Raw genomic sequence first — 11,642 nt, 5'->3', positions numbered from 1 at the left:
TCATCAATGCAGCGTTACTAGTACGGGGCAGGAGTCCTGCACCATTGTTTTACTATCTAAAGGAAACCATGATCAATCTACCTTTCTTTCCTTGGACTGAGCAGTGCTGCTATACACTTTGGTTTTGTGTATCGATAGATAGGTAGATAGATAGATAGATAGATAGATAAATACAGCTAGAATCCCCCTCCACACTAAGGCATACATATGTATCCTGCAAAAATTTACTGCCAGTGGCAACTTGCTAAATGTGAAACAACAACAATAATAAATAAAAGATGAGATAATATAGAGTATCACGTATCCTATCAGGTCACAGGATGGAGAATGTCCCTACATGTTGTGCAGGTAAATGGGACTGTTAAAGAATGAAATGAAGGTGCACATAAGTACACATGGCCACTAGATGGCAGTCTTCCCTTTTTAGTTTCTCTATATGTGAACTTCCTAGAAAAACAGAAAATGACAAATTCCATTTTTTTTTTATCTTTCTCACACAGTGTAAAATGTTATTCATATAAATTATATGTTTCCCTGAATCTTATCACAATTTATGAAAGGAAAAAAAAAAAGATAAAAGAAGTGGAATCTCTATGAATTGTCAGCATTCCCCTTTCACAACTATCTATATTATTACTTAGCTTCCCCTGCAAATGTATATTGAGAAACAGCAGCCCCTGTAGAGAAAGGTTAATAAGAGACTGAGGCTGTGATTACCAATTAGGACTGAACAAGCATAGAGACTGTACAGCATAGACTGGGAAGCAAATGACATAATAGGGGACACAGATAATTACTGATTTTTACTTATAGGAAAGAGATAATAATCTACTTGCCTTATTATTAGCAGAGCTATCTAAATCAATAAGGAAACAATGATCCAAGAATGGGAGAATTACTCCCAGGAAACAGCACACTTCCTCCAGTACATCTGTATTTCTCAGACAGTCTTTTACTGCAGAAGAAAGAAAACTGTCTTACTCTCTACCTATCGGAGGAAACTTCCCTGTAAGTCAATGTCTGACCCTTTAATAAACCGAGCAGCATGACTAAGGACATTAGTCTGACCAGGGACTACACCAAAATGAAGAGTTAACAATCTGTAGACAGTTGCTATAGGGGTTGTTGCTCCTCACTCCTAATACACAGCTGGATGCTGACTGGACCGATCATAGGCCTCTCATTGCAAAGACCACCAGCTAGTGTTGGGACTCTTATGGGCCAATGAGCTTTGCCTTGGCCTGTAAGACTCCATATACCAGGTGGCAGCCTCCGCAAGTAGAAGCAGCACCCCCCCCCCCCCCCCCCCAAGAAACAAGATACTGGGATTGAAGGGGTTGTGCAGCCAAGCATAAAGTTATTGTATTTTGGGGTTTATTTTCTGCTGCATTTATCACTACCCATTGAAATCAATGAGTAGCAAAATTAGCTGCAGGAATTTTATGCAGCAAAATTTGTTACATGTGACCCTACCATTAAAGTGTAGTGGAGAGAAAAAAGCAGCTGACCGAGACAATCCCATAGACTTGCATTGTGAGTTTGCTTTGCTTGGTGTGCTCTTCTTCCAGCTAGTTCTAGCTATTGGTCGCAGTCTGAACATTCTACAACATGTCACATTTTTTTAAGGGGTACTCCACCCCTAGACATCTTATCCCATATCCAAAGGATAGGGGATAAGATGTCTGATCGCAGGGGGCCTGCCGCTGGGGACCCCCGCAATATAGCATGCGGCACCCACCTGTTTCTGCTCCGGAAGCACTGGAGGGTCTGGGTCCCGACCTTCGGAACGGAAGTCCGTGATGTCACGACTCCGCCCCTGTGTCCCCTCAATGCAAGTCTATGGGAGGGGGCGTGACGGCCGTCATGCCCCCTCCCATAGACTTGCATTGAGGGGATGGGGTGTGACGTCACACGGGGGTAGAGTCGTTATGTCATGGACTTCAGTTCCGGTGGTCGTTACCCAGACCCTCCAGCGCTTCCGAAGCAGAAACAGGTGGGTACCTGCTTCCTTTGGATAGGGGATAAGATGTTTAGGGGTGGAGTACCCCTTTAAGTTACAGTGTCCATTGAACGATATCTGGACAATGCTGCTGTCAACCTGTCTGCAGAATACAGACAACTCAATTGTTTAATGGTGAATGGCTGAATGCAATTCCATAATAAATTTGCCTATATGACCTCCCATAGTAGGTTTTCTAAAATACTCATAAATGGAAATACAGCAATAATGCAGTTTATGTAAGCAACTGTCTTGCACCTTAATAGGGTTGTCCTTCCAAAAAACCTTATCCCCAATCCACAGGAATGTATGATCACTGCCGATTCAACCTCTCGGACTACCATTGATGTTGAGAATGGGGGGGTCTCCCATTTGAGTGGACGTGAGGCCACAGGTGCACTGTTGCTCTATTTAATGTATTAGTAGTTCTACAGACAGTGAATAAAGCTGCAATATAAACAGGTGACTGTCACTCTATTTAAAAGGAGACTCAGAATCCCCATTCTAATGTGCTCCTTGTCTCAGTAGTCAGACCCCTGACACAATGATTTATTCCCTGCCTAAAATGTCATGTTTCTCACAAAAATGTTTTGCATAAAGTCAGTCTAGAACTAAAAAGGCTGGCCTAAGCTTCCCCTTTACATCAATAAAAATTCCCCTAGCTCGCTTTATGTGTATATCAAGAGATTCTAATCATTTTTGGATAGGAACCAACCCATATTAAGCCTATGAATTAGCTTTAGAGTGCATAGTTCAGTTTTTAATTATTCATTTACCTTCATTTTGCATTTAATTACTTTGCTTTTGTCTTGAAGTTAAGTATGTTACTGTTATAGGAAATATGTAATGAATAAGAAATCAGGGGACTAATAGCTAATAATTACATTAAACATTAGTCCTATACAGCAGGTTTGCAAACACAACATCTCGCCAAATCAACGTAATTGACAAAGTGCTCCAGGATGTATCCACCAACCCGTAAATTAAGAGACCCTGCTATGTAAGTTGTACCGCTGGTTAAATGATAACCTTGTCGGAATTATATGGGCAAACATAATGCAAAGCCAAATCTGTTACACTTAAATGACCTACATAATCTCTGCGAAAGGTCAATTACAGTATAATGTAGTACAACTCCTCAACACAACTCACATCTCTGGTCATACTCCACCTTTAGAAATTATGTAGTAAGGATGTATCATAAGCTTTTACTTTAGCTTGTTTTTCTTTCATCAGATTACAGTCCGTTTCACACCACACTTCAATCCTAATATATAGGATTAGGGTGCCCATAGATTTTTATTGGCGCACACTGTACCTCCAATTTTATACAGAGACACACATGGATTTTGCTTTTACCCTGATATGCTTCATCGCATGCCATATTATGGTGATATTGTCTGCATTTAATGAGAATGTCCCATCATAAGAGGGCACCGTAAGAGTCTGTGCCTGCAGCAATGACATGTGCCCTAACTCTTTTCTCCATTTACAGATACTAGGCTACCAACAGTAAAAGCCTTTGGTTGGCTGACAGGTCTGTAAAACACAAAGAGGACAAAGCCATAGGAGCCGATGTTAAATTGATTCTGTTGATACACAATCTGTCTATACTTACAATCCTGAGGTTTTGTGTACGTGGGCTAAATTCATCAAAAAGTTGTGTGGACTATGAGCATTTTGTTGAACATGCACATGTGTGGGATTTTTGCTGCCATGGTTTGCGACATTTGGAGCCTTCTTCAACAAAATCTGAAACACTTGGAGAAAAGTTGCACATGATAAATTCACCACCTACCTACCATTCACCTACCATTTCATTATCAAAGGGCAAAAGCATTCAAGTTAGCAAGTTTGACAAGTAGTCCCACACAAAAAAACTATGAAACCATCAATGTGCCAAAAGACATGTAAAATGCTTCATAACTACACCCCCCCCCCCCCCATAGTGCCTATTTTAGGTCTCTAGATCTGATATATGTGTTGATGGAGCTACCATTTGAATAAATGGACATGTAATGCACATGTAATTTTCACAGATCCCACTGGATAATATATTCTTACATTTCCAATTTGCATGTCAGAGAATATACAGAGGTGAACCTAAAGCACACTTAAAGATCCAGCATTGCTTCTGTGTGTCCATTTGAAATAAAAATAAAATTGAGGTAAAAAAGCAACACACATAGTGATAAAGTGATAAAGAAACAATCATATGTAGATTTCTCAACAGTACTATTTAAGCGTTATGCTTCTCTATGAATTTTAGCTCAAGAGATTAAAAAGCATCATGAATCAGGAAAACAGGACAATGTTGTGGTGGCCCAGTACGGGAGGTGTTACCCCGTACCCTTGCTGCCCTATCAGGCAGCCTCCCTTCAGTGTACCCTGGGCTCCCTTGTACTTGTTTCCCTTTGTACATATGTTCTGCATTGTATTGTATTATAAAATGTCTTGTTGCTTTAAGAGTTGTACCATGTCATATGTCATGTGATTGTTACCCAGGAGGTATCAGTGACCAGGTGACCCCAAGAGTGACCTATGGGCTCCCTGCTAGTCTCCCCCATATAAGCCCTGGGAGGAGCTAGCTCTGTCTTTTTCCTCTTTGGAGAGAAGTCTTTGCTGAGGTCAGTTGTGCCTAGTGTGTGCCCAGAGTGTAGGAGGCCTCAAAGTCAAGTCCTGCAGCCACCATCAAATGTAAGTGCGCTACAGTCATAGCTTTGTCAGTCTTCAGTCAAGTCAGCCTCTGTCATCTATCAAGTCAACGTGGTCTGCATTCAATTGTCCAGTCCTACTACAAGTCCCAGCAAGCCCTTAAGGTCTCTGCGTCACTGGTCACCTCCATGGGCCCTGGCTGAACCGTATAGACTTTACCATCTGTCTACCCTCAGTAAAGCTACCGTTATCCGTAACTTGGTGTCGGAGTCATTATGGCCCCTGTGCCTAGGCAAGGATCTAGCGGTATACCTTCAGGTGGTATCGAGGATTAACCACACCTTGGCATCATAAATACAAGGGGTTAATGCCATCTGCCCCTAGGGTAACAACATCTGCCCTCATCACACCCTGCTACCATAATAGCTTCAGCATGGCCTCACATTACCTCCTCTGTGAGAACTAAGTGTCACCTCTGTCCCCCTATTTCTACTCTGTCCCACTTACAGGGGTAATCTGGTGGAAAACATTAGTTTTTTTGTTTTTCAAATCAACTGGTGCCAAAAAGTTAATAAGATTTGTAAATTACTTCTATAAAAAAAATCTTAACCCTTTCAGTACTTATCAGCTGCTGTATGCTACAGAGAAAGGTGAGTTGTTCTTCTCAGTCTGACCACAGTGTTCCATGTTGCCACCTCTGTCCATGTCAGGAACTGTCCAGAGCAGGAGAGGTTTGCTATGGGGATTTGCTCCTGTTCTGGACAGTTTCTGATACGGACAGAGGTGTCACCAGAGAGCACTGTGGCCAGACTGAAAAGAAAAACTCAGTTTCCTCTGTAGTATACAGCAGCTGATAAGTACTGGAAGGGTTAAGATTTTTTAATAGAAGAAATTTGCAAATCTGCTTAACTTTCTGGAGCCAGGTGAGTACCCCTTTAATGCTATGTCTGCTATAAAACTGTACAATACTAGAAGATCAAGGCTTCCTTCTGTGGTGCAATGTGTGTGTGGGGGGGGGGGGGGGTGTTTGCTCTTTAAAGGCAAACTGTCATGTTGAAAATGAAGTCCAATTTTCTGTCATCGAGCAGGAGGAGTAGAGCAAATTTTTAGTATAACTTGCCATTTTTTCATTATAATCTCTGTTCATTCTGGGTTTAGGAGTCAACTGACTGACAGTCCTCCCTTACAATCTATTTAAGTAGGACCTCCCATCTGACTGCGTGACAGTGTTTTTTTGGTGTGGATACCAAGTGGATTTCGACAGGGATTCTGCATTAAAATCCATATGTAATTCACACCATTTTGATTTGGTTTCAATAGGAAATGTTAAGTCTGTTAAAAGGTTTGACAAGTCAATTCTTGATGTTTTTTCCCTTTAAAGTTAATAGGAACTTGAAAAGCCAAACAATCTGCTTTAAAAACTACCGTATATACTCGAGTATAAGCCGAGTTTTTCAGCCAGATTTTTCGTGCTGAAAACGTCCCCCTCGGCTTATACTCGAGTGAATAAAAAATGTTTCTGGCTTTAGCTGTGAGGGGATGGTCCCGGCCGTCCATCTCCACCTGTCAATCCCTTCTCAGTGGTCTTCAACCTGTGGACCTCCAGATGTTGCAAAACTACAACTCCCAGCATGCATAGACAGCCATCTGCTGTCCGGGCATGCTGGGAGTTGTAGTTTTGAAACATCTGGATGTCCGCAGGTTGAAGACCACTGCGGCCTTCGTCATCATCCTGACCCCCCTTTTGTTTTCTACTCACCTCCCCTCGGTGGGAAGGAAGGGTGAGCTGGTCCGGGCCGTCCATATTCGACCACCTATGTTGCGGGGACCGTCCGGTGGGGAGGGTTAGTCGTTCCGGGCTGTCCATCATCACCGGGAGGCACTCTTCTCCGCTCCGGGCCATCCCCGATCTAGTGACGCTGCATTGATGCCACCGCGCAGGGACGTTCATGCGCAGGGACATTACGGACGTCTGCTGCGCACGGACGTTCCTGCGCGTCGTCGTCAAGGCAACGTCACTAGTCCGGGGCCGGCCCAGAGCGGAGAAGAGGGCCTCCCGGTGAAGATGGACAGCCCAGAATGACTAACCCACCCCACCGGACAGTCCCTGCAGCATAGGTGGCCAAATATGGACGGCCCGGACCAGCTCACCCTTCCTTCCCACCGAGGGAAGGTGAGTAGAAAACAAAAGGGGGGTCTGGATGATGACGAAGGCCGCAGTGGTCTTCAACCTGCGGACCTCCAGATGTTTCAAAACTACAACTCCAAGCATGCCCGGACAGCCAATGACTGTCCGGGCATGCTGGGAGTTGTAGTTTTGCAACATCTGGAGGTCCGCAGGTTGAAGACCACTGAGAAGGGATTGACAAGCGGTGATGATGAAGGGGGGGGGGATGATGACGAGGGGGATGATGACGAGGGGGATGATGACGAGGGGGATGATGATGACAGGGTGATGATGACAGGGTGATGATGACAGGGTGATGATGACAGGGTGATGATGACGGGGTGTTAATGATGGGGGTGTTAATGACGGGGGTCTGGATGATGACTTGGGGGGATGATGTATTTCCCACCCTAGGCTTATAGTCGAGTCAACAACTTTTCTTGGGTTTTTGAGGTGAAATTAGGGGTCTCGGTTTATATTCGTGACGGCTTATACTCAAGTATATACGGGTATATGGTTTTTAAAAATCTACATCTAAAATTCATTTTTATACTTCACCACTTTCCTAAAGAAGTGGTCTCCAAACTGTGGACCTCCAGCTGTTGTAAAACTACAACTCCCAGCATGCCTGGACAGGCTATGCTACTCTAAAAAAAAAAAAATCTTGTTTTGGGGACTGCTGTGTATAAAATGAGTTACAGAAAAGTCTACCCAGGACAAGACAATATTCAGGATCATAGGTAAAATAAGTTCTATTAGGGGAGCTTTATCAAAACCTGTCTAGTGGAAGAGTTGCTGAGTTGCCCATAGCAACCAATCAGATCACTTCTTTCATTTTCTAAAAGGCCTGTGAAAAATGAAAGCAGCAATCTGATTGGTTGCTATGGGCAGCTCAACATCTTTTCCTCTGAACAGATTTTGATAAATCTCCCCCAATGATTATATTGTCTGTGTATGGAGAAACAGGGAGAAAACTGCTTGTACGGTAGATTGTACCTAACCCCCTTAGGGTGCATGCACACGTTTTTGCTATACAGTTCCCATATACGGTTTCAAGTTAAAAACCGTATGGAACCGTATAGAAAACCGTATGCATTGACTTAACATTGTAAACTATATGTTAAACGCATCATCCGGTTTAGTCCTTTTTGCGTCTTATACGGTTTTGTCCGATTTTTTACCCGTACTCAAAACTGTAGTCTACCACGTTTTTTGGTCCGGGTGAAAAACTGTATTAAACCGTATATGTTTTTTCTAAACAAGGGAGTCAATGGGAATCGTACAGAACTGTATGTGTGTACAGTTCCATTCGGTTTTCACCATAAGGTTTTTGACTTTGCACAGTTTTTTTTCTTGGAATTTCAATCAAACAAGTGAAACTTTATTCAAAATGGAGTGAAAAGTTAAAAAATTTCACGTTTTTGTTTCTTAAAAAACGGATGCAACCGGACACCATTTTTCAAACCATATACGGTTTTTAACCGTATACGGGTTGAAATTTGTACACATGTTTTGATAGAGTTTAGTCAGGTTTTGAGGAATTGTTTTTCATCAAAAACCTGATACGGGAACTGTATTGCAGAAACGTGGTGTGCATGCAGCCTTACACTGTCACAAACAGTTATATACAGAGGCGTAACTCTAGGAGGTGCAGAAGTAGTTTCTACATGACCTTGGTACCTGAGGAGGCCCAAAAAACACTCCCCATACATAAGAAGGCATCGGTATTACAGTAGTAGAAATAGCACATGGTAAGTTGGAGGCCATATGACAAATTTTGGAATGTCACCATCTGATTATTCAATTTCTTATTTATAGAGAATTAGCTTTACTGACCATTGGCTGGACGTGGCCAGTAAAAGCAAAATAACAAGATAGGACAACCCCCTTAATGCTTGGTTGGATAGTTCAGAATATACAGCAGTGGTCTCAAACTGTGGCTCTCCAGATGTTGCAAAACTTTAACTCCCAGCATGCCCGGACAGCCATCGGTTGCTGCTGAGAATCCATACCATGCTGCCAAAACAGCCCCAATCACATGTATAGAAAATAGTTTTTTTTTGCAGTAATTTCTAAAACAAATCTGACATATGTGAACACACCCTAAATAAATTCAGAACCCCCACTGCCACCCAAACTCAAGTGGGTGCATTTGCTGACTTGCTAACTGTATATGTCAAAAATATCCTTACTGACGCCCAAATCAAGTGTGTTCTCCAAAGTATCAGGATCCCCTTTCAAACCAGTTAAAGGGGTACTCCGGTGCTTAGACATCTTATCCCCTATCCAAAGGACCCCCGTGATCTTGCACGCGGCACCCCGTTTGTAATCAGTCCCCGGAGCGTGTTCGCTCTGGGCGATCACATGGTGGGCGGCGTGTGGCATCACACCTGCGTCCCCATGTGACGTCACGCTCCGCCCCTTAATGCAAGCCTATTGGAGGGGGCGTGACAGCTTTCACGCCCCCTCCTGTAGGCTTGCATTGAGGGGCAGAGCATGACGTCACACGGGGCGCAGGCGTGACGTCACACGCCGCCCGCCCTGTGATCGCCCAGAGCGAACACGCTCCGGGGACTGATTACAAACGGGGTGCCGTGTGCAAGATCACGGGGGTCCCCAGCGGCGGGACTCCCGCGGTCAGGCATCTTATCCCCTATCATTTGGATTAGGGATAAGATGTCTAAGCACCGGAGTACCCCTTTAAATATTAAATAAATAAATATATGTGTGTGTGTGTATATATATATATATATATATATATATATAAAGATGTGTGCTCGGCTGGTGTCTACACCCACTTCCCCACATGGGCCTCATTGATTTAGGAGCTCTTGAGGACCATGAGAAAGGACTCTTCATAAATCATCATATATATTTAATATATTCATGCTGCAGCAATCATTCTCATTACTGCATTGTCATCCGATTTGCTTGGCATTTCTTGCAACCACATGACCAGAAATGAACGATAACTTTCCAGTATTGCTCTAATAACTTAACAGCACAATATATTTCAAACACAATTCTTTTTATTCCAATTCCAATGATTCTGTTTTGATGGGACTGTTGTCAAAATTCCCCTCCTGTACACTGATCGCTTCCATTTTTTTTTTTTTACACAATCAAATGCCTCCATAATGTAGATGTAAAAAGTGCATACCCACCTATTACCATTAAAATGATACAATATACTGATAATCTTCATTGACTCTTTTCGTCACGGAACAGGAAACATTGGGTGAATTACATTTATTGCTTTCTGGAAGTTTATTGAGCAAAATAATAAGTGTAGTCAAATGTCATCATACAACCTGCTGCAGAATAGCAATATAAGAGCAATCAAAGCATGTAGTGCAATAACAAAGAACAAAGTATGTATTTGCCTAGAGGCTGTATCTATTATCCAGGATTTCTCCTTTGCAAAAATATGTTCTCCTTTAGAGATCAAACATGAGGGTATGACTTCAGTCAAGTGTCTCTCTGCTCCACTGACTGGGCTGTGTATGAGATGAGGATTTGACTGTGCCACTGTTAGGTTGCGGATTATATTGAGGATTAGCAAAAAATACGATGAAAAGGTGATTGTATTTGACAAGGAATGGGACAGAGGTCTTATAAGAATGAAGCCGACAGGATTAATAATTGTGTCACCTTTAGGCAAGGTTTGCCACTGGAACGAGTCATTATTCAGATATTCTGATTTATTTGTATGTGCAGGACATGAGAACGGAAATATTCACTTTTGGGAAAGAGAATTTCTTGAAATGATCTGCAACATGCAGAATACTTCTAAAAGAATAACTACCCTTCCCAATTCTCTAAGAGCCTAGTAAATGATTTGTGACATTCTCCTTAATACACTAGCTAGCTTCTGTAATAAACATTGTCATTTCTATCTTTTCTCTTTCTACAGACAGTGCCTAGAAAAATGATTAATGTGAGGGTCAAATAAGTAGGGGTCTCCGATACAGATGAGTCCCTAGAGGTGGCAACAGAGAGATGAGGCTACTTAATATGTATAAGGAAAAGAAGTGCTGGTGTGGCTCGTACTTGTGGGAAGTACGGTGGTGGTGGAACCAGCCCTGAAGCTCCCGTTGACTTTGATGGGAGCTTTGGTGCTAAATCTTGCTGAAAACAATAGCACTTTTTTTTATTGGGTTTTTCCCCGCTCCCACTAAAATCAACAGCAGTGGTGTTTAAAAGGGTACTGTGTTGCTAGACATCTTATTCCCTATCAAAAAGACAAGAGATAAGATGTCTGAACGCGGGGGTCCGGCCGCTGGAACCCCCCGCGATTTCCGTGCAGGCAACCATAATGTTTGGGGTTCGGGCCACCGTGGTCGTGAAGTCATGTCCCCTCCATTCATGTCTTCACACCCCCTCCCATAGACATGAATGGAGGGAATGTGGGGTGACATCATGACCACGGCCGCCCAAACCCAGCAGGTGGGTGCCTGCACAGAGATCGCGGGGTTCCCAGTGGCTGGACCCTGCGATCAAACATGTTATCCCCTATCCTTTAGTTAGAGAATAAGATGTCTAGTAACGAAGTACCCCTTTAAAAAGTGCTTCTTTTGCCTGTGTGAATGTACTCTAAGGGGAACCATGCCTTGTTCTGGAAAAGAGGATTACTATAGGCTTATCACATATGTAGGTAAATCACTCCATCAATTCGTAAGGAAAACCTGTGTTCAATCAACACATTTATCTTTTTTTTTTATTATTTAATAGTCCAGGTTCTAGTGGTGTTTTTACTTTCTTACTAGGCTCCCTTTCCCAAGATATATGGTTTTTACTATTTGTTTGACTATATTTTGAATA

General features: G+C 42.8%; 1 long non-coding RNA gene across 1 annotated transcript; it reads right to left on the bottom strand.

The window, feature by feature from the left end:
- Window positions 1–820: 820 nt before the first annotated feature.
- On the bottom strand, window positions 821–7,617 carry LOC130282226 (uncharacterized). The gene is made up of 3 exons (XR_008846290.1): window positions 7,598–7,617; window positions 3,618–3,759; window positions 821–955 (listed from the first exon to the last, which is right to left on the bottom strand). It is a non-coding gene; the product is annotated as an uncharacterized LOC130282226 (long non-coding RNA).
- Window positions 7,618–11,642: the final 4,025 nt, after the last annotated feature.

Source organism: Hyla sarda, chromosome 7 (genome assembly GCF_029499605.1).
Source record: "Hyla sarda isolate aHylSar1 chromosome 7, aHylSar1.hap1, whole genome shotgun sequence".
NCBI lineage: Eukaryota > Metazoa > Chordata > Amphibia > Anura > Hylidae > Hyla > Hyla sarda.
The sequence above is the reverse complement of the archived record's forward strand: the minus strand, read 5'-3'. Positions and strand labels throughout refer to the sequence as shown.